The sequence below is a fragment of the Haplochromis burtoni genome, unplaced genomic scaffold, assembly GCF_018398535.1.
Source record: "Haplochromis burtoni strain Fernald_Lab_line unplaced genomic scaffold, NCSU_Asbu1 Contig_265, whole genome shotgun sequence".
In the NCBI taxonomy this organism is placed as follows: Eukaryota; Metazoa; Chordata; class Actinopteri; order Cichliformes; family Cichlidae; genus Haplochromis; species Haplochromis burtoni.
In genome coordinates, this window is record NW_024582626.1 from 153,767 (window position 1) to 176,731 (window position 22,965).

At 43.5% G+C, this 22,965-nt stretch overlaps 1 protein-coding gene across 5 annotated transcripts in view; it reads right to left on the reverse strand.

Annotated features, from left to right (window-relative positions):
- Positions 1-22,965, reverse strand: part of kdm6ba (lysine (K)-specific demethylase 6B, a) — a 101,581-nt gene that overhangs the window by 73,695 nt on the left and 4,921 nt on the right. The gene's annotated exons all lie outside the window — the stretch shown is intronic.

Consider the following 22,965-nt stretch of genomic DNA (forward strand, 5'->3'; position numbering starts at 1 on the left):
CAATCTATAACAAGTAAAAAGTTTGACACTCCATGTGTGTGGGTGCTCTTCCTTCTTGTGTGAGGTTGTGGTTCAGACTCATTATGAGATGGCAGAGGATTAAGTTAGTAAGTTATTAGACTGGAAAACACAGGAAGACAGAATAATAAATATAAAAGAAGTAAAAGAGGTTCTCTGTTCTGGGACAAGGGAGACAGACGAAGTCAGAGCAGCAGTAACAGAACACACATCAAACCTGAATGATGAAATGACTTTAATGAAGTAAGAGTGAAAGAAAAACCAATAAATCACTAATCTTTTTAAAGTAACAGAGTCAACCAGAGCTGTTGGTGGCAGCACCGTGGGTGGTTGAGGAGGGTGGAGTGGGCACACACACACACACACACACACACACACACACTCTCTCTAAGAATGATGCATGCTAGCTGGTTAGCTAGCACTAGCCTTTATTGGGTAAAGCAGCTGGTTTGATGTGGAGGCCACACAAGGCGACAGGATGATAGGGAAACTAACGCGCACACCACAGAGAGGGAGAGAGGGAGGAGGTGCATGTGTGGGTGTGGAAATGGGCTCTGTGGAGTTCTCCTATATGGCTGTTTATGTGGGAGACGTGTGTGAGAGGGCTTCAGGAAGACTGTGTGTAAAAAATTGTTGTGTGGGGATAGTGTGAGAGTTTACCTGGAGGTGTTGATACCTGTGCACCTGTGTGTGTTTAGTCTTGCCCGCCGGTTCAAACATATGTGCAGGTGTAACAACAATGACTTGAGATATGCAAGTATGTGTGAAATGATTTGTGTAAAACCCTGAGCAAGAAGTGATTAGGAAGGGTGCAGAGAGATTGACATAAACAACGGAGAGGAAAAACACAGCATAGAACAAAAGGAACAGAAAAAAAATGTGTATTCAGGTAAAAAAAAAAGGGGCTGATATGACAAAAAAGGGAGAGACAAAACAGGAAAGAAAAGAAGAGAAAAAAAGGAGAGACAAAATGACCTCTAATGATTGAGAAGAAAAAGAAAGAGTCTGGCAAGAGAAAGGGGAATGATGGAGAGATAAACGGAGAGCGTGGAGTGCCTGGCCATGTCCCAGCTTTGTCTTTGGTCTCAGGGGAGGGAGGCTGGCAGGCTAGTGGCTCTGGCCCGGGGCCAGGCCACACACTGTGCCACGCTGCCCAGGAAAAGCCCCAGCCAGAGAGGGAAGGGGTGTGAGGGGTGGTGATGGAGAGATCCCAAGTCCAGTCCTCCTCAAGGCTCTTCAACGTTGCCCCGGGGGGCCTTTTGTGCCCCAAGCCCAACCACTTGACACATCTGGTCCCCTCTGCCTGCCTGAGGACTCATTCACCCTGACACTGTGCTGTGGCTGTAAAGCTACAAGCCCATCTGTGGTAGAACTGGAGACTGGTATTTGTCTTGTCAGTTCCAGAGTAAATATAACAGACTATATTACATCCACAGCTTTGAATTATGAGGACGACTGGTTACCAAGTTAGGCACTGTTCAGTGAAGTCAAAAGAGCAGACCCCCTATGTGGATTTGTTAGCAATGTACTGTACAGCATTCTTGAGGTGCCTCTCTGTCTTTACTGTATCTTTACTTGCTTCCAAGGGGTCACACTTGTATTTTTTTTAAAGAGGACTTGAGCAATAGTTCTGCAGGCTTTGGCTGCAGAACTGAAGATAAGTGACGAATCCAAATTGGACGTTTGATGGTTTATGTAATTATAAATATGTTCAGATGAGGTCAGGAGAGAAGTACAACAGTAAATGTCTACAGCCATGTAAAAAAAGCAGTGGAGGCTCTGCCGAGGTTCTGGGGTGCGTTTGAGTGAGTGGCGTTGGCGATCTTGTCAAAATTGATGGAATTATGAACATAGAAATGTACCATCACAACATCCCGACAGAGAACACAACACAATCCAGCCAACATCCAAAGAAAAGCTTTGAATGTGCTTCAAGAAGCCTGGAGAATACTCCTGAAGACTACATGAAGAAGTTACAAATCTTTCCACAGACAGATCAGACTCTCATGGAAGAATAAAGGTGGTCATACTAAATATCGACCTTCGGGCTAGTTAGAATTACGCAAACTCTATTTTGTCTTACATATTGTATCTATTTCCTATTTTCTTAGTAAAAAACAAAGAAATTACAGGTTGGCTCAAGACTTTTGCTCGGTGCTGTAATCAAAACAATGTTTAATAGTGACTCCAAGCAAAAGTCCTCACTGCAACATGCAGTTATGGATTATGAACCATCAAAAATCGAAATATTTCATTGGTCCTGATAGCATACTAAAATGTAATATTTGAAGTCCCACTCATCACACAAGGAGAATTATTCAGGACCAGCATGCTTTCATCCCACGGTCTCAAACGTTGCCTTTTTGCACCAAAAAGCAGGCATGTGACCCGCCAGCAGCAGCAGTCTGTTTTCTATTTCAATTCTGAAAATGCTCTGGATTGACAGCTCTCAAAGTCCTTGGCTCATTTTATTTTTCTTCTTCGCACTCACAATGCTTTCAGATGAAAATGCTTCAGGTTTTGGAACACTGCTGCACTCGTCAAGGTCACTTCTCTTCCGCCACCAAATCAAAATCGAGATGGGGTAGGACTGTATTGGCAGAAGAACTGATCCTGGCTGTCAATAACCAACCAGTTACTTCTGATCTAGCACTTGTAACCTAGCAACAATAGAGAAGTGCTCTAAAAAATGTCTGCGGATACGGCACAAAGTTCGATGAACATGATCCGTGCCCCTTTTAGAAGTCTTGTGATCTTAGGTACTAAAGCTACCTGGTTACTAGTCAGGTCCAAAAACAGACAACTTGCATTAACATTTTTGACCATCCTCCCAAATCCTTGGGTCTAACCAATGCGGGAGTTGTTTTCTTAAAACAATGCTTTTTTTAAATTTTTTACCAACAATGTAAAACTGTTAAGTTAGTTAGCTCGTACTATTAACTCTCTGTTAATGTTAACCATGGCGTAAGGCGATGCATATAAATACAACTCAAACACAAGGAAAAAGCAACTGGAAGACATGTTGATATCAGTTGCTCAGCTGATATCATTAGTGCAAACTTAATGCTCTCTCAAACACAACACAAATTACTTTAAAAAGTAGAATGGCACGTAGCTCAATACAACAGGACGTGATACGACAAAGCCGATAAACTTAAGCCTACGTTTAAATAAGCCTGCGGTCTATATTATTATGTCCTGGAATTTATAACTGCCAAGAAATGACGCAGAGCTGTCACGGAAAAACTATTCAGTGTGTTGACATTGCATAGCATGTCCACCACATGGCACTCTGCAACTTCCTTGTTGACACATCACAAACAAAACCAGCCGATCCAAGCAGCGTTATGCAGAGTGCAAGCAAGGACATGAATACACATAATGAATATTTGGGAAGGCCATTTATGTATTTATTTATTGGCATATCAGATATCAGTATTGGTCTGAAAACATCTGATAATGATCTTTAATGAGAGCACATGGTTATGCAGTGTGTGTTTTTATACAGTAGCTGATGACTTCTAAAGAAATCATTTCTGTGATCATGAGTGTGCAGTAACTGGATACCTTACAGCTCTAAACACTTCCTGTGCGTAGAAAAATAGGCCAGTGTGTTCAATAGAAGAACTAGTCAAACCAACTGAAAGGCCAGGCTTTGGGGACTTTGAGGAAACTGGGCCAAGTTTTCCAAACTTGACACCAACACAACACATAAATGAAAAAGCTAAAAAGCAAAAGTCTCTGAATCAAAGCCAGCAAACTGTCTGACTGAGATCAGCTCAGCAGCTGCAGCAGAGGCTGAGAGAGCTCAGACTTCAGTAGAAAGCAACTTGAAAGCAACTGAAGCACTGAGCCCAGAGCCACTTACTAATGAACGCTGTTTCACCATCGCTTGCTTTGACTGATTAAAACCCAATAAAACCTCCCTTCGGTCTCTCGTTTTAGATCACAGCTGAGCACCTCTTTCTATTTTATTTCTATATAATTTCTTTTAAACAGTTTTTTCTTCCTTTTTCTCCTCTGAATCTCTCAACCTGACATGTTTTAATGAATTAAAGCAGCGTGAATGCATGCAAGCAACTCACAAGAGAAACAACAGTTTCACTTAATTAAGCGACAGAGAAGAGTTTTAATAATCATGGCAAACAACAAAGCCATGATTTGAAACATGCCTGTTCTCCTCCTTTATGCTTTGTTTCCACCATGGCTCTGAATCTGTGCATTTCTTTTTCTTCTCCACTGCGTTCTGTTATCCTCCAGCTCATCGCTCTTTGTTGATTACATGTACTGTACGTATGTGTGTCAGAGCATGTAACTGCTCAAGGGCACGAAGCTGACTAGACTCCATTTTCCAGCTGCCTGGACAAGCCAATCAGGGGAAAAGGACTATTGCCACAGCACTGTTGCATGGGGGTTACATCACTAATGGTGGGCAAGAAATATGTTTTTCCAATGTGTATACATATAAATGTGTTCCCTGTGTGTGTCTGTGCAGCAAATGCATCCTCGTATCCAGTGTCTATAAAAAATGACCTCTGTGTTGAATATACAATCAGTAAAGCTCAAGTTACCACCGGCCCTTCTTTTTCCTGTCTGTCTCTGTTGAGATATAAGATTACCACTGGCTCCAGACAGTGAAGCTAATACTCCTCCTCTTCCTTCTCCCCTCAGCGAAGTCTCACCTGACCAGGGGAAGGAAAAACCAGGAAGGATAGACAGACTGTAGGGATGAGGATGACGGAGCATGTAAAGGAGGGGCGGAGGGATAGAAGACACTCAGACAGGCAGAAATTTATATAGCGGGCGTAAGAAAGATGAGAAGCTGCGATTGTCTTGTCCACCTGCACGACTGTCGTGAGGTGAACAGACAGGAGAGAGACGCACCCCGGGACAGCCAAGGGAGTCAATACACGGAAACCTAAGATGGCGGCCGACGGGGGGCCCCTACCGCCTTTCCCCTGCTCGTCTTCCCTCCTCTTAATTGAACTATGCCAGGGGCCCCATCGGGGTCACCCTCGTATAAACGCAGAGGCGCACACACTCCTGACCCCACCCTTCCCCCAAATGGACTCCATATTGATGAGGTCACTAGATGAGAGGTCAAATCCCAGTGACAGGAAGAGAGATGGAGAGACTGAAAAAGCAGAGTAGAAAAAAAGACAAAGGAGGAAACGGCAAGAAGAGCTCATTTTTCCCACTGATAAGCATCGTTCACACAAGTCTGCTGCTGTTTCTCATCTTCATTCAGATAAACAGAACTATATAGTTTGAAAATGTACAGATTATAATGCAAGATTTATTATATTCTTATTTACTTGGCCCACCTGACAAGTTAAGGAAGTCATGAAACAAATTAAAACTATAAATTAAACAAGGTCTCAATAGGCAGGGTGTGTATTCTGCAGACTAGAAATCACCAGCAGTTCAAACATGTCAGTGTTAGCGCTTTTCGTTCAGACTCCACTGAACTAATGTTGGAGCTGCAGAGAGAACAAAATCTCATCAATAGCTCAACGGCTGACTGCAACCGTCTATGTGTGGAGGAAGTGCAATGGTAATAACTTAGCTTGACGGGTTTGTCGAGGTAAATGGTTCAGTCGTACTGAAGTAAAACCAGGATGGAAAACTCTTCGTGAATTGCGTTGTTTTCTGGGACCAACTGCAAGTCGCTGTGGTGACCAGCTGTTCTGGGCGAACACTCTCAATCACAAGGAGATTGCACAGGTTCCCCAATGGGAGACAAACGGCCTCCAACCTGTCACAGTCCGACTCAGACTGATTTGCTGTGTAATTTATAATTGCCATCATGTTGCAGTTAATATGAGTCAGTCAACTCCAATAAGCCCAACTAGTCTGTGATGCATTTAACTGCAATCGGGGACTTGACTAACTGGTAACACTAAAAGCAAGGCTGATGACCTCCTATGTCATTTTTCTGTAAAAACACTGTCCTGTTGCAACTACGTCACTATTTGTGGAGAAACTTCCTATATTTGGGGCGATCGTGGCTCAAGAGTTGGGAGTTCGCCTTGTAATCGGAAGGTTGCTGGTTCGAGCCCCGGCTTGGACAGTCTCGGTCGTTGTGTCCTTGGGCAAGACACTTCACCCATTGCCTACTGGTGGTGGTCAGAGGGCCTGGTGGCGCCACCAGTGTGTGTGGATGACTGGATATGTAAAGCGCTTTGGGGTCCTTAGGGACTAGTAAAGCGCTATATAAATACAGGCCATTTACTGTTTCAGATCAGATGAACTTATGGCTGGATTCTCAAAATGTAAAGACTAAGTGAACTTCTGTGTATGTAGATGGCAACGGATTTACAATTTTTGCTGATTTACCATAGTTAACCATTGTTATTACAAAAAGATTGCATGTAACTTGATCCTATTCAAACATAAACTGATAGCTGGTGTATTTTTTTATAAAGCAGTTGAAGATAATACAACACAAACTCTTGGAGAGAATAGAAAGTCAGACAGAGATTCATGTTTTGAAATGACGGGAAGCATGTGCACGCAGAGTGGGCACCAAAAACATGAAGTACAAGTCAGACGAGTGGTCACAGACATGATCCACGTCACCAATTCAAAGGCAACGAGACTGCTAGTTAATTGCATATCTTTGCAATCATTTTGATTATGCTGCACTCTCCAAACAACTTCCTGCTTCCATGTTTTCTGCTGCTCACTGGAACTGAAAAACTCTCAAATAAAGCCATTAGCACAGGGAAGACATCTGGCTCTCAGACTGCATCATTTTTAAGCAGAACTGGGTTCAGATGCTTAAAGTGTAGATTCATGATTAGGATGAAAAGTTACACTTACATCTTAAAAATCTCAGGTTTTTGGAAACAAGCCTAATTACAATGACCCAAATCTGATGTAGAGACATTCATAGTTGTGGCTATTTCTAGTTTCTATACCTCTAATTTATCACATATACCTGTACGCCAGCTGTGCAGAAATATCTCAGTCGTCGTTATTACATGTCAGAGAAGATCAATGACTAATTATCACAAAAAGCTGATGTCAAGCCCTGTGATCCATCTTACATGTCCAGAGCTTCCTCTAATAACTGCGCGTACATCTGTGGCTGTTATTGCAAGAAACAAACTGACACAACGCTGCTCAGCACACACTCGTATTGTGTATGATCACCGCTGCCTTCAAGTGTTGAGATGAACCGTGGACACTGAAGAGCTCTGAAGTGCACCTGCACAGCCTGAGGCATGTACAACACTGAGGGTGGAAATAAGGAACGGCCATAAAAAAGGGAATTGATTTGGTTCCAAATTTTAAACCTAAAGCAGAACAGTGTGCGGCGCTGCAACGACACGAAGAGCTGAGTGTTACAAAACCTGCATGTAAAAACAGTTGTTCTACAGCTTCAAAATGTCACTATTTTACAAATAAAAAAGGGCAGATCTTAAGCATTTTATCTAAAAGGGTCATCGCGCAGCACCTTGCCTGCTCCATAACCGTTCTTACAGCTGTTTTAAATCCAGGGTTGGACCCTGCCAGGCTTTTGTCACAAGTTGTGTGCAGAAGGGGCACAAACGTCCTCTGAAAATGAAGCTAAACTTAATTTTTTATTATATATATACTGCATATCTGTGTATTTGTGCGATTGAACAGTGTCTGTTACTGCACTGCAGACTATAGCATATGCTAATGGGGACAATGTAGACCACTTAACGTCATTAACATTGAGGGACTTGTACAGTGTAGCCAGCATGCAGTAGAGCCACACATGATGATATATCATGACAGCTTCGCCGTTTTATCTTTCAAAGTCTTGTATAATGCGTTCTGTTCCCACAGAATACATTTGAACAAACGTGAGCTGCAGTGTAAATAAGGAAAACTGCGGCCCTTGAAACTCTCCTTTCTCTAAATATCACAAACTAGTGACTGAGATGCCACAGAAATTTGACCTGCACATCTGTATTTACTTCTTTTTTTTATCTAATTCATGCACAGCCTGCTATAATTACAGATTCAGCAGTCATCAAGGCAGAGGCAGAGTCTTATCTGCGCTTGAATTCAAAAGTCTTTCCTATCCTGAGACTAATACAGGAGAGAGAAGTGAATTTGCCATCTACTGCAATGTTGCAGAGGGTAGCTTGGCATTTTCACAGAAAGCCAGAGACAAAAATAACTCTGTAGCAGAGAGACAAAGAGACAGAGAGCAAGGGAAGGAAAAAGAGTGAAGATGGAAAGTGTGATCTTTCGCTTTCATCGTTCTCCTCCCTCCATGTTTTTCATGTCTGACATTAAATTTCTACTTCTTCATCCTCCACCGGTCTCTCTCTCTCTCTGTGGGTCTCTGTGGAGGGGCAGTCAGCAGTGATCAGAGAGATAATAAACTGTCACTGCAACACACAGGAGTAGCAAAGAGAATTTCTGTGTACACAGATAAATACTGGCAGTAACAGTGCGTTCTGTAAATTCACCATGACACCTGCTCTACCCTCACACCGTCTTTTACTCGCTGTTCCTTTTCCCCCCTCCTCCTTCTATTTGAATCTTGTTTTTCTGCTTCTCTCAAAATCTTGCCTGTGAAGCCGAGAGAGAGAGAGAGATTACTGAAAATCCATCTTTCAGACGTGTGCAGAGCCGAAGAGTCAGAACGTGCATGGGAACGCGCAGGCGAGACACCGAATGTGCACAAACGCACACAAGCGACCATGACTGAAACACATGCTCGCTGAAATGCGGAGATGCAAACTTAGACTGTCTGACACTTCCACAGATACTTGAATGCTTTGATCTTAACACTCGTTCTGCTCTCGGTCCATTTTCGCTTACCTCTTCTTTGCCATTTCTTCTGTGCTGTCTCTTTTAGTTTAGATTTTTTTTTCAGACGGAGACTGCAGTGAGGGAAAGAGGGAAAAAACTGAAAACGGAGGAAAGCGGGGAGAAAAGACTGAGCTCAGCCAGATGCTTTTTGCTTCTTCTATTTCTGAGCTGCAAGCTCAATGTGTGTGTGTGTGTGTGTGTGCTACTGCTATTTTTAAACTTCTACACACCGACTGACTCCTTGCTTCTTTTTCAGTCCCCCTGACTGCACAAGTGCACACTAGGAAACTTTCTCAGTCTGTGCCCGTGCACATGTGTCTAATGTTTTCCGTCGTTCCGACTGTTCAGGTGGAGCATGTGCGTGTGTGCATGTGCTCTTCAAGAGTCACTCCTGTTTACTAAAGCGTCTGGTCACTTTTTGTTATTGCGAGCATTTGGTTACCATTTGAACAAACCTGTTACGTTTATGCTGTGTTCATACACAAAAGAGACACACACATACTCGCACAGTATCAATATGAGGACCGTGGTGATAACCCAAATGGAACCAGTGGGAGAGCTAAGAGCCAGATGGGGCTCCTGCTTTTGATCTCCTCTTTACACACACACACACGCACACACAGCTAACACTACTAATAATGCCTGTAATTGCTTTGTTTTCACATGAAGTGCGGTCCACCGTCTCCCTTCCTCTCCCAATTTCCCACTCATCTCTCTCCATCTCTGGCTCTGAATAACTGATTGAGAAGATTATTATGAATGAATGCTTGGGGGCTATGGGATGGCCATGGTGTGTGTGAATGCGTGTGTTATGTCATTGCAAAGGCAGCCATGCTCTATTAGGGGAGTTTGATTCATAAGTAGGAAGCGTCAGGTCAGTGATTCCCCTGGCATCAGTAGGCACGTTGATCCATTAAACACGCACAGACACACGCACAAGGGGAAAAAGAGGCTCGAAATGACAGCAGAAGGTGAAGAATGTGCCTGCCAGTGAGAAATATGAACAAAGAGAGGATGAGAATCAGGAAGCAGGAAGCGTGGAGGGAGGAAATGTGAGGACGAAGGAAACAGGAGGAGGGGAGAGACACAAATAATGTAGGGAGAGCAGAGTCTTTGTTTCTGCTTCTGTCAACTTGCGGGATGACGTGCTGTATAACTCCGCTTGTCCAAAAACAAAAAAGGCCTTCTTTGTAGAGCTTAGCCTCTTGGCACAGTTCATTCACTATCCCCACGTACGCCATGAATCAGTCCAGTATCTATGATCTAGATATTAAACGCTAGTGGGAGACCTGCATGCACGAATAAAACGCTCTCTATATAAAAAGGGTTAGCTGATAACTCATGCAGCAACTCTGTAATAAATAAATAATGATGGTGACTTTGTTGCTGATGCTGACCAACAGTTTCATAAGTAGACGAACACGCAATAGTCGTCCTACTCCCTGTCCGTGCTTGTCATTAACGCACAATCGGTCCTGGAGATAAATGAAGTCATCAGGGTTGTGGAGGTTCACACTTTGCATGAGTAAATTAGCTCAAAGTTCACAGCTGAGTTCACCGAAACCACAAAGTAACAGGCAACGATATTGCTGCATTTTGGATGTGGGGAAATCCAACTGCAAGAGGCATCAAGGTTTGTTCAATATAAAGGACGTATCCTAGTCAAAAACTACTCAAAGATTCCTCACAGCATTCCTGGAGAACAAAGTAACTGGCGAGGCACCTGTTTCTTAGATTTTAAGGACCAAATTCAGCTTTATCTGAAATTAGAAGCAGGAAATTAGAGATCATCCAGAACTTTGTGACTTTAAGTCCCTGCAGTTTAACCTATTTGTTTATGTCATCTGGCTTCTGAAAATACTGCCTAAGTAAAGCATGTGTAGGATAAACAGAGGAAGTAATTACTGAACTTTGCTTGCAAGTATTGAAATTTACCCTCAACCAGTTGCAACTGACTTTACAGCAAAGCATATTATTTATTAGACCACTGCATTTAAATTGTTTATAAATTGCGGCACAGCTCAAACGCATTTGAGAGGTGCACCTGTCGGATAAAGCAGCAATGGCCCTCATTATTCAAACTTTAATAAATGTAGGTGACAAGAACAGGGAAATGATTTAGAGACCCCATGAATGTTCAACATTCTAACACTGTCCTCGCACGCTGGCTTTATTTTTCAGCTAAAGAGGCTGTAACTCGATTGAGGTAGATCGCTTTCATTTATAATGCTAAATATCACAAAACTCCGGCTTTGCAATTTGGAGTCTGTGACACTGATCAGAGACATTTCTGTAAAGTACAAAGCCACATTAAAGGACATATCTTACTTATGCATGTATGTACAAGGTTCAGGTTGCTCTGAAAGCTACAAAACCAGAGAAACCTACAAAGACTGTGAACTTGCACCTTGACTGTAAGGCTGGTATCGCAACAACCAAAGCACATAGAGCTATGAATTATGGGAGTTATCAGCATGAAACAGGTAAGTTAAATTAGATCATGTTGCTTATGACTGGATCACACCCTTAATGACTTATAAAGAATTTCTAAAGTGAAGTTAACAGTGGTTATCACTTTGTAGTTCCATATGGAGTAAAGAAAGGGTGAAGATGGTGGTAGTGGGTGAGGTTCAGCCCTATGTGACACCAGGTATGTACCCGATACTACTTGGCTGGCATTCAAACCCGCCCCCACCCACCTAGCTACTGGACCACAAGTCCCCGGAGAGATCCACAACATGAACACTTAGATAATAAACACAAAAAAACATGCTATCTCATCACGCAACCACAAGACAACAAAGATATCAACACTTGGTGAACGACGCTGTGCTGGAACGGAAGGGAAAAAAAACAGGGAAGGAAAATCTCCCAGAGAACAACCCAGGCAGATGCATGCACTCGGAAAACATACACAAAAAGATAAACAAGAAAAACACATACAAACTTTCACAGATTCAAGTGAGCGCTGCCATACACGAACACGTGTACACACACTGCTTCATGTATAGGATTTCGACGGCTCTAACAAACAACAAGCTGCATAAAATATTCAGTAAAATTTCCAACATGTGCTCCTTCCCCTTCTGCACATGTACAAGTGCAAAAAAAAAACTGCTGGGAGAGAGCGATGGGGAGGCGAGGAGGAGGAGGGGGGAAAGGAGTCAATGAGGGCAAAGGCAGAGCTAGCAGCAGGAGAGATAGAGTGAGTGAGCAAGAAACAGACTGTGAGAGAGAGAAAACACCCAGCTGACTCTGTTACAAGCTACTCCCCTTAGCAACAGCCCTAGCTCAGCCTGTATCCCATTGGCCAGCTCACAATCCCATGTATGGCTCCTAAGCCAATTGCAGGCTTCCTTACAACTCTGCATTTTGGATTTCATCTTCACCATGGCAACACAACCCTGGCCTTAACGCTGTATGTGGCCTGTAAGTTTGTACACAATGTACATACCGTAAAAAGTTGACTCGGGCAAAACAATGAGTCTGAAAGCATTAAGAATATAAACAAAAGGCACACAGCAGACAAGCTAACTCAGCACCGTCTCCACATCTGTAAAATTGATGTGCCCAGCTGTTTGAAACACAGAGGCACACAGTGAGTATGAACAGAGCGAGATCCTACACAGACCACTCCGTAAATTCACACAGAGAAGAAACACCACACTAACCTCTCTACTTTTTCGTCTGTATTCTTAAATGAAACAAAACTATCCTCACAGTTTTCTTTATTTCACAGGGACAGTGCATGCTAACAGTTAGCAAAAATGCTAATTTACACACATGGCCCCTGAGCAGACCACAAAATTCTATAAAATGTATAAAAAATAATACTCATACACACAAAGTGCAAGAGTTAAAGCTCATTTCGCGCATATATATCATTAATATGCAAAGTGTGGAAACTTCATGGCCAGTTGACATGCTAGTTTTTTTCCAGATTAATGCACGCCTGTGGCTAAAACATGCAAACATGCACTTCACACCACAGCGATTTACCAAACGCTACTCATTCAGACCTGCTGAATTCAAAAATTCTTCCAAATGAAACAATAAAACTGCATCGTTTACCCTCTAAAACAGCACACGCATTTTCAATTATGGTGCCAAAATTGGTAAAATGAGCTGTTTAAAACTGCTACAAATAATTTGTATGATGATAGCGTACCACTGCGTACATAGCTAAAAAAAAACAGGTTAACGTAGTCCTAAAAGTTGTTGGAGAGCATCGTAAAGCACAGGGACGGGTGGGAGGACAGTCTAAAAGGTAGTTTATGGAGGGCTTAAAAGTTTAGCATTTGGTGTAATGAATTTATCGTGCAGGGAGCAGGCGGAGGTGGATGAGGAAAAGATATGATATGGTTTGTGAGCTCGGCACAGGTGATGACCCCGCAGAAGGTCGCTGAACACTGAAGATTATTGCTTTTATGTGCCACAGAGAATGGTACGGAATCAGGGTTGATCACAATACAAAGAATGCACCATGAGTGGGCGTGGGGTTTAAAAAGAGTGGTCCTGAGCCCTGTACATAGTGGAAGTGATGCACTTTCGGGCTGCCAGCTGGTCGCTAGGAGACATTCTGGCTGCCTAGGTGAGCCTCTAGTGTATTTACCACCAGGTCATGTGTCAATCAACGATATTCTTCACTCACTGGTAGTCTCTTCAGTCTGAAAGGTTATCACAGGTCTCATTCACTTCACATTGCCAGCAGTTATTTCACCCCTAGTCGCTCCAAGTTGCCAAATATCATTCGCTTTCCGTGGTCTCTGGTCACCATGTTGTAAGATGTTTTACAAGGACTTGGTTAAGGTCTAACCGTCACAAAAAGAAGGTCCTGGGTTTGACTCCATCGTCTGGCCCGGGCCTTTCTGTTATTGGGGTTAGGTTAAATAGTGATTCTAAATTGCCCACAGTTGTAAATGTACGTGTGAATGGTTGTCTGTCTCTCTGTTAGCCCTGTGACAGAATGGCAACCTTACCTGGGTGTACCCCACCTGTCGCCCCAATGGCAGTGTCAGTTCCCTGTCTAGACCCCATTCCAAAACCACAAATTTGTTGGGGCCAAAGATGTCATTACTCTTGTCTGTGACTTTGGAAAGGACTTCTAGAAGAAATTCTCCAATGAATTCAGTGAATGAATTCAAAACATCCCATCTTTTGCTACATAATCCAACAGAAGGTTCATTTCTCAAAGCTGTCAGCCAGCTCTGCACCAGAGCACCAACGCATTATTTTAAAGAAGGTATACGTCACATGGAACTAGAAGGGAGCTCAGAGTGCCTCCACCAACAACGCCAACACCAATGCCAAATCTAGTAATTTTAAGAAAGAATGGGCTCTTCCTCTGCACAGATTTTACATTATCTTGACTCAGCAATCAATCAACACTGAAAACACATCTCTGCCAAGGCTCTCGCTTTAAAAAAGAAAGGGAAAAAGTTAACTAGGTTTCAAAACACAAGGATATCCATCAACATAGACACAAATAAATAAATATAGTAAATATTGTTAAGATTACTCGTTCTAATAAAATGTGTGAGCACCTCAAGTCACTGATAATGTTTTTACTGTTTGTGTATATAATCTTCCTTACACATCAACAGTATGGCATCCAGTACTGATAAGCTTGAAGGCAACTAATACGCTATGTAGCAGGTGGGCGTCCAGGCTTTGTCGCTCTCTGTGACCCATAAAAGGCCAAAAACTGTTCTAGTGATTTCTGTGTCAGTGGAGGAAACCGGCGCTGTGGGTTGAACCCTCAGCATCACACATGCACGCAAGCAGAAGCAGACAAGGTAAGTGGCTAGGTCCCCTTTGTTCTCTTGGCGAGGCGAGTGTGAGTGAGGGTGTGAGAGAGGGAGGGAGAGAGGGAGGGAATCAAAGATATAAAAAGAGGAGGAGAGAGATGGGGTGGAGGGAGGGGGGGGGCAAAATACAAAGAGCCAAGTAGTGAGAAAGGTAGAGAGACAGAGTATGAGACAGGCCGGCTCCTGAAGAATAAGAGGGAGGAGAGACGATGAATAGCAGCTCCTCTACAGACAGGCACATGATGAATGGGTCTACTGCCTAAAAAGCCAGAGCACAGAGGACAACAAGGAAAGTGTGTCTGCTCATCCCACAGTGTGTGTGCATGTGTGTATTCAAGAGCATGTGTGTGTGAGGACAGAAGCGATCCATCTGGGCCTTTGTTGCAGTGACCACACTGGAGCGGAGGTTGATACCCAGTATCCCTTCCCCTCCCACAAGCCAAAACTTGCCCATCAGCGCCAAAAAACAGCACTCGGGGTCAGTTGTCAAACCTAACAGCAGGTAATTAAAAGTAATAGCACAGCTTCCTCTTGGGTTTGACGCCAGGCAATGTATGTATCCCACCAACAGCAATTAGTCAGCCAATTACCCGGGGGCATAATTATTACTACTGTCCATAGGAAGGCTTCGGGAGAGGCAATAATGGCATCTTACGGTAACGAGTGTTTATCTAAGTGATCAGTGATTAGCGTGAAAGGTCAGGACCTCTCATGAAAGGCTGGCTCCCTATCTGACATTCCTGCTTAGCTGCGGTTAATTGGTACGACAGTAGCAAAGTGCTATTTTCCATAAACAGTTCAGCTAAGTACGTATTAGGATGCCATCGTGGAAGCTGCAGGGAATTTAAAGATCCAATGCAGAACACTTTCCTGAAGACTAAAGGCATGTTTTTATGTTTCTATCAGTCACTAAAACAATGGTAAACGGAGCTTTTCTGTTATGTGTCTCATGCTGATGTTTCGAATATTACACATCGTTGATAGAGCCATATTTGCGCAACAGTAAGTGCCACATTTATGATGCTGCATTAGCTGGGAACTGGGTGTATATTATTTTGGCGGGTTTAATTAAATCTAGCGAAGGGGGCTCCTCAGCTGTGGGTGCGCGCTCGTCGCTGCGCTCTGAGAGGAATGCTTGGCGGCAGAAGCTCCGCTAATCGAGTTAGCTGCGATAACAGGGGTGGCAACCAGCTTTCCAGGAACATGGTCTCCTCTGAGCGTGCACTCTGAGCAAGTGGGTTTCACACATGCATCCGCACGCAGATAAGCACGCACAAACGCACCCAGTGTGACGCACCTTTCTGTTTCCTGCGTTTTAAAAATGCATGCGCAGTGCTGTGGGTCTTCGGATGGTAAATGTATAATGCATGTGCACGCGCTGAGGCAAACCTATTAATACATTCATCTCAAAATTAACGGGCTGCCATCGCTCACTTGCTCTGTACACGCAAGTCTAATAGGTTTAACTTTCACACGAGTTTACGTGTTCCTCTTTCTGCAGATTTTTAAATGACTCACCAAAGCTTCTAGCAGCTCTGTCGAGTCATTTTGGTAGGTCAGTAGGTGAATGCCGCCTTTGGTGTCTGGCCATCTTGTCTGGTTAACATAAATAGACAAACACGCCCTCTTAGCTGCGTAATGACGTATTTCCAGTATCCAAGTTTGGCGACCTGTGTCTTTTTCTGTTCTGTTTATGTTTGTGAGGGTGACACGTGATTTTAAATGCAGCTCTTAAAAGCTTAGGCAAGTCAACTACGACTTCAATTACTCATGAGTAAGTTTCTAATGACAACGTTTCTCGTTCATGAATATGTACGGGCACACATACAAGCACTTCGAAAGATTTTCAAGAATACTGACTCACTTAAAATCTAGCATTGTTTTTGTTTACGGCAGATAATAAAAACCTGTGTGTGCGCTACACTGTCTGCAGTCTGATTTTACAGTGTGCTGGATTCTCATACTGTCTGTGTTACAACTGCTACATATCGCCCCCTGTTGACTTGGACATAATATATACGCACTGGAACCAGTTAAAAGTGAAGCGACCAACATTGATCATCGCGTTGCAGTGTACTGCTCTCCCAGGAAACCTTTGCAATCATTTGGGGTTTCAGTTGGACCTGATCCACTCGCTTAAATGTTGGAGACCAACTGAAATTACCAAAAAGCAGTGGCGTCTCCCAGCAAGAGGATGTGCCAGCCAAATAGCAAAAACTGCTCAGAAACAACTTGAGGAACAAGTCAAAGAGGCCAGCGCATGGACCTGAACTCCGAAACAATCTGGATCCACATCCAATCAAGCATCCGTGGAATGCACTGGAACGAACCGTATCCACAGACTCCCGCTCCGCAACCCACAGGATCTGAAGAGATCCGCTCTCAATCTGCAGGTGCCAGATACCACAGGACAACCCCAGAGGTCCTGTGTCCATCCCACAGTGACCGATGTATATTATTGTAAGTCCTAACCAAACTAGCAAAAATTACTAGAACCTGTAAAGCTCTAACCACAGAGGATATTTCAGCTGTGTGTTTCGACTGACCACATACACTCACATTTTAAGTCAATCCAGTTATCTGAACTAGTGACATGAGAGCCAGAGTTTTTCTTGTACTCTCCATCCATAAACAGGCTATTTTCCTCCGTTTCACTCATTTAACTACAGCGATTGTGTTTACAGCTGTGCAAGAACTCAATAAAGTGCCTAAATGGAAAAGGAGAGAGAGAGCTGACGGTATATATATTTAGGCCACGCCTTCTAGGCAGAGATGGTGTGAGTATTTTGTTTTTTATGTCTTTTTGTCACATATCACATTATAATATAGAAAGAGATCAAAGACTGAAAATTTCTGCAGGGTAAAGGTGGACGCACCACCTTTCTCGGTGTAAACCCAAAAGTCAAGACAGAACATGTATAAATAAACGGCTTCAAGCTCCAGCTTCACATCTCGTCTATAGGATCCCTCTCCATCCTAGCTCCTGTCGCTCCGTCTCTCCTCCTCTACACCGTCTCTCTCTCCCTTTGCTGGCCTCTCGCACACAAAGGCAGGGGGAGACAGAGGTGGAGGATGGAGGGAGGGGAAGGGAAGGGAAGAGAAGGCACAAAGGACTGGGAGCTGTGGGCTTGCCCTGGGGAAAGGGAGGGTGAGGGGGGGTATATGTGGGGTAACAGGGGGTCAAAGGGGGGCCACAGAGGGGTGGGGTGGGGGAGTAGATAGTGGAGCTGGGGGTGGGGAGAAACCTGAGAGGCAGAAAGCCAAAACAGGAGCTGGGTGAGAAAGATGGGGAGACGACGGTGGGAAGGGAGGGTCTGAGGGTGAGAGAGCACAACACAAGAAAGCTTATAGCTGCAGTGATTTCTCCCCCACTTTGAAGGGGGTTGGCAGTGGATTTGTTCGAGAAAGGGATTTGGTTTGGGAGAGTCAGAAGAAGCTAGGATTTGATGAGATTTACACTTTTTCTTCAACAGGAATGCACAGCCACCATCTACTAAAGCTTGTGTAAGCGTTTTAGCCACATGTCTTTGGGCTTTTTTAGGCAGAGACCGTCCCCATATTCCGCCCTGAGTTTTTCAAGGCAGCAACAAAAGCTACAGCCAAGTTTTTTCTCAAGTCCTCACAAACAGACAAATGTGTCCTTTTCCCCCCCTAGACAACACAACAAATGATCAGATGCTAAAAATCCAATTAAAACTCTCACGTTGCGTGTGGCTCAGCTATCAAGGTTTATTATAGTGGGAGACGAGCCAAGTTCAAGATGTCCAACAGAGAGTGATATAAAAAAACACCATATTCAGCATCAACATGAGTGCAGGTGTTTATTGGTCATGTACACTTTTAAAGGCGACTGTCTGCCAGTGAACTTTGTGTGACTGCAGTCATTATGATTTCGCCAATAACAACAAATTGCACTTCATAAAAGGATCCGACAAGTATGCTCTAGAGCACAGATAAGCAATTGATTTTCCCAAGGAGGCAAACTGGGACTGTGGTAGCACCGATATGCTGAAATCACTTCAGCTTAGTGGTGCAGCTCAATTCATATGAAGACGTGATGTTTCGCTGTATAAATGAAGCTGAATTTAATTCTGCCTACTATTAATTTTATGTCTTTATAAGCTTATCTGCATCGTCCTACAAAATAGCCCCAGTTTTTTATTCGTTGCCACTTGGGAAAATTAATTAGCACCTCTGACAAATCAAGCTAACTTCAAAATACTGAAATGAAATAAGCTAGTCGATGATACTTGTCTTGTCCGTGCAGTGTTCTTCTACCAAACATTTCTCTTCCAGAAGTCTTCAACGTTGAACTCAAGGGCAAGGAAACAAATAAAGCACACGCAACGTTACGATATTAGAAATAAATCAGTATTGTTGTTTATGCTATGACGCCGTCTCTCCCTCGGTTACAATATTAGATTTAACGTCCCTCATTTGCATTTTGTCAAACGTCCTGCAGCACCCCGAGAGAGCGCCTGCTACTGTCTGTGTAGTTATTGGTCTTTCAGGCTGCAATCACACAGGCCTAGAGAGCAGTCACTGATCATCTGGCAAACACTGGTCATGAGGATAAAATGTGTGTTTCCCAAGCGGATGGAGAGAGGATGCTGGAGGTAATGGCAATTGTTGTGAAAACAACCACTAAAGCTCCAGTCATGCAGGCCTAGAGACTGGTGAATGACTCCCTACTAGCCACTGGTAGTAAATCTCAAAAAGGTAAAACACAAACCAGCAAGAAATACACGCTACCTGTAACATGAAAGCTGTTTGTGTCGCACTTTTCACAGTTTTTCTACCATTTGTAGAGCAGTTGTGTTTGTAGTCACGCTTTTCTTGCAAATTATGGGCATTTTTGGAAATCTGCTAGCAATGAAAGCAATCGACAGGTTTTACCTGCCAGAACCACTCTGGGAATACTCATTTTTACTTAGCAACCAGGGGTTGCCAACTGACCAGTCTCAAGCCCTTTATAACTGAGGCCTCAGATGTGTGTTTTGGAGGTCAATTATGATTTATAATAACAAATTACAGATCCTAATTTGTTTTGAAAGTAAGACGGTTGAACAGAAAACTTTGAGCTGGAGTGGCCCAGGGCAGACTTTCCCCAGTTTTAAAACATGAATTTTAAGGCATTTTGTAACTGTAACTGTATAATGTCTTGTATTTTTATTGATATTACACTGGTCAGTTGCAGAAAAAGTAAAGTCGAAGGTAATCAAACCACACATATGCACAAAACTGTCTAATAATCACACATCTAGTCACTTTCCTCAGCAGCTCTCCTCATTTGTAGCTTTGTTTGTGTGCAGCTGTTGTATTGCATTAAAAAGCTATGTCAGCACCTACCCCACGTAATTCTTTTTAAAAAACTAGTGCAACCCCATATTGCCTCCATTTGCTTAAATTACCACAACCTCACACTAATCTTGCACCATCTAACCACCCCTAACTGCCTAAAAGAAAAAACACTGCGGGGGATCAGACGCAGGTGCACACATTAACACAAACACCAACAGACGTTCAAGTATTTAAGTAGCTGGCCTATTAAACGTGTAGTAACGCAGACACGCAAATATGGAGCCTACCACCGGAGAATTGTGACGGTTGCGAAACGCAGGCCAAAACAACAAGCCTGGCAGTGAAGGAGAGGCATCTTTTGGCTCTGTCACCCTCTACACACACAAACACAAATAACAACACAGCCTAAAAAAGAGTTCACACACACACAAACCCAGTGCCCTCTTTTCACATGAGCGTTATATAACCCGGCAGGCAGAGGAGCACTTGGTTTCATCACGTCTTTATCTCGACTTCCACTGTGAGATTTCTCTCCGTTCATTCTTTTCCCCCTTCAGTCTCTTGTAGTAAAAGAAATACGATTTTTCCCTCTCTCTCTGCCAGCTGTTATTTAAAAGCATTAAACAGCTTTGATGCTGTAAACGTGTGTGTTTAATGTGCTTTATGCGGCGGCAAAACGCCCTCGTAGACCTGCAGGAAGTGGATGATGTCAGCTCCACCTCTACGGTTCTTCCCTACACCACTCCTCCCTCAATGACACTGCTGATGATGACAGGAGGAGGAGGAGGAGGAGGATGAGAACAACGACGATGAAGAGGAGTCTCTCCCCCTCCCTTTACTTCCTGTCCTCCTCCTCCTCACCCACTGCTTCCTGCTGTCCTACCCCCGGGCATCCTGACTCAGCTCTCACCACCTCTCTTCCTCTATATCCTGCCTCACAGTCTGCTCTCCCTTGAACCAGAAGCATCGTTTCGTTTCAGTTTCATCCCAGTTGAAGTTAAATTAAACATGTTTAATTTAACATGTCTGTGCTGGGCCACTCATATGTGGATTGCACGTGTTTGCTTGTGTTTAAAAGAAAGAAGCGGAGGAGTACGATGGTGGTGAAAAGATGCCAAATCCCAGCGTCTGTGTCCACAGACAGCATTTTCTTTTTGTGCCCATGACCTTAAATTCAAACCGCTTATTGTTGCTAGGTTACAAAAGCCTTCTTCGTCAGAGTATTTTCAATTATTTACAGCGGTGATACTCCAAAAGGACAGTAAACGCATATCAAAGGCCAACCGCCTCTTTTTTTTTTTTTCATTTTGATTGGTTGGTGAGAGAAAAGTGAAAGTGATGAATGCAGGTGGAAGAAAATACATTAAAGGCCTGTGGACACGAGCCTTTGATAGGCCTACCCTAAACCCAGTATCAGATAGTCACCTGCTGCATAAAGGATGGAGCTGAGTAGTAAAAGCAGCATTTTTCCAAGCCTATCCGACTGAAATGTCTGTTATTCACCTCACTTTATAAGCATTTCTTTTTTCTAATGTGGACATATCTGAGCCGCCATTCCTGTTAAAATTAAATTTGTGGCTTATTCCACTCCATCAGCGTCTGCAGGGCTGTGCTTTTATGGTGCACTCTCTCTGTGGGGTTGCAGCCGAACATGTGCCACTCATCTACCAGGTCTTAAACTAGATCCCTGTCCAAATAAACCATCTGGCAAAACTGGTCCCAGGTGCTCCATGTGGAATTGTTTCACTTACAATGGGCCAAAAAGTGGAGAGGGTGCTGCCAAGCTCTATAAGTCAAGCGTGGTGACATCATCATAGCGTTAGATTTATTATTGCTATTTGGAGGTGGCTCTCTTGGACTCAAACCAACACTAAGAGGGGGGGAATTCACACAAAAGGCTGTCAGTCACGCCGAAACTGGGCCTGGGCCACAGTACGCTTTCAGCCTTACTCCACATACAGCACCCAGCCTGTTCCTCTGGGGCTTGTATAACAGTCAAACAACTTGGCGTGAAAAAAGACGCATAAACTGGAAGGACGTAAAGAAAGAATGTTATAATAAAATAATCAGAAATACCTACGACCTGATTAACAGGCTGTCGTGCACTCACGCTCGATCTGATATCATCCTGTTAGTGTTGTTCCTGGATCAACAAAACTAATGTTGGTTCAACACTGCAAGTGACCAATCACAGTGCAGTGCCGTCACACTTTTGCGACGTGGAAACGCTGTGACACCGCGCAGCAAACCGTAAACCTAACCCCATAACCGTAACCCTCACCACAATCGCATCCTAACCCCCGACCCTAAACACTCCCTGTTTGGGTTTTTTCCTGAGTGGACATCAGCAGGTTTTTATCCCCAAAAAAAAACCTATGACATCATAACAATGTGATTGGTCAGGTCTAACGTTAATCCTGGACAAGCCTTATTATGTTGATACAGGAACAACGCCAACACAAGCGTATCAGACAAACCTGCACTCACTATGGATGGAATTTCATAAGATAGTACAACTGCATCTGATACACGGTCATCCTCAGGAAGGTGACCAAACGTACCAAAAACAATACAGCAAATAAAAAGACGACTGCGAGGCTTTCACCTTTTTCACAGCGGCAGGGTGCCGGTGCCAAAACTCTAACTCCAGTACTGCACCACATAACTGCTGGGCCCAAAATTCAAACCACCGACGTTATTATCTACACAAGGGGCAAGAGTCCCAGAGTCTGGCAGCCGTGATTATCTTGGAACTGAAAAAACTTCTGCTGGAGATGCTAAACCTGTTAAAATAAAGCAGTAAAACAGAGCTGGCTCTACATCAGCACCACAATATTCATCACTTTTGCACATGTCACACATTTCCAACTAAACCACAATCTGTGTAATTCACACAGGTTGATCCATTCATGGTTTGATTCTTATACAGCAGTAATCTCTGCATTTCCTTGGTTAGTACTCTCTGCAGTTTGACAAACCTTCTTGACACCACTCTGGGTTTGATGCTGCGATGCTGTTTCTTATTTGAACTACAAACCTTCCT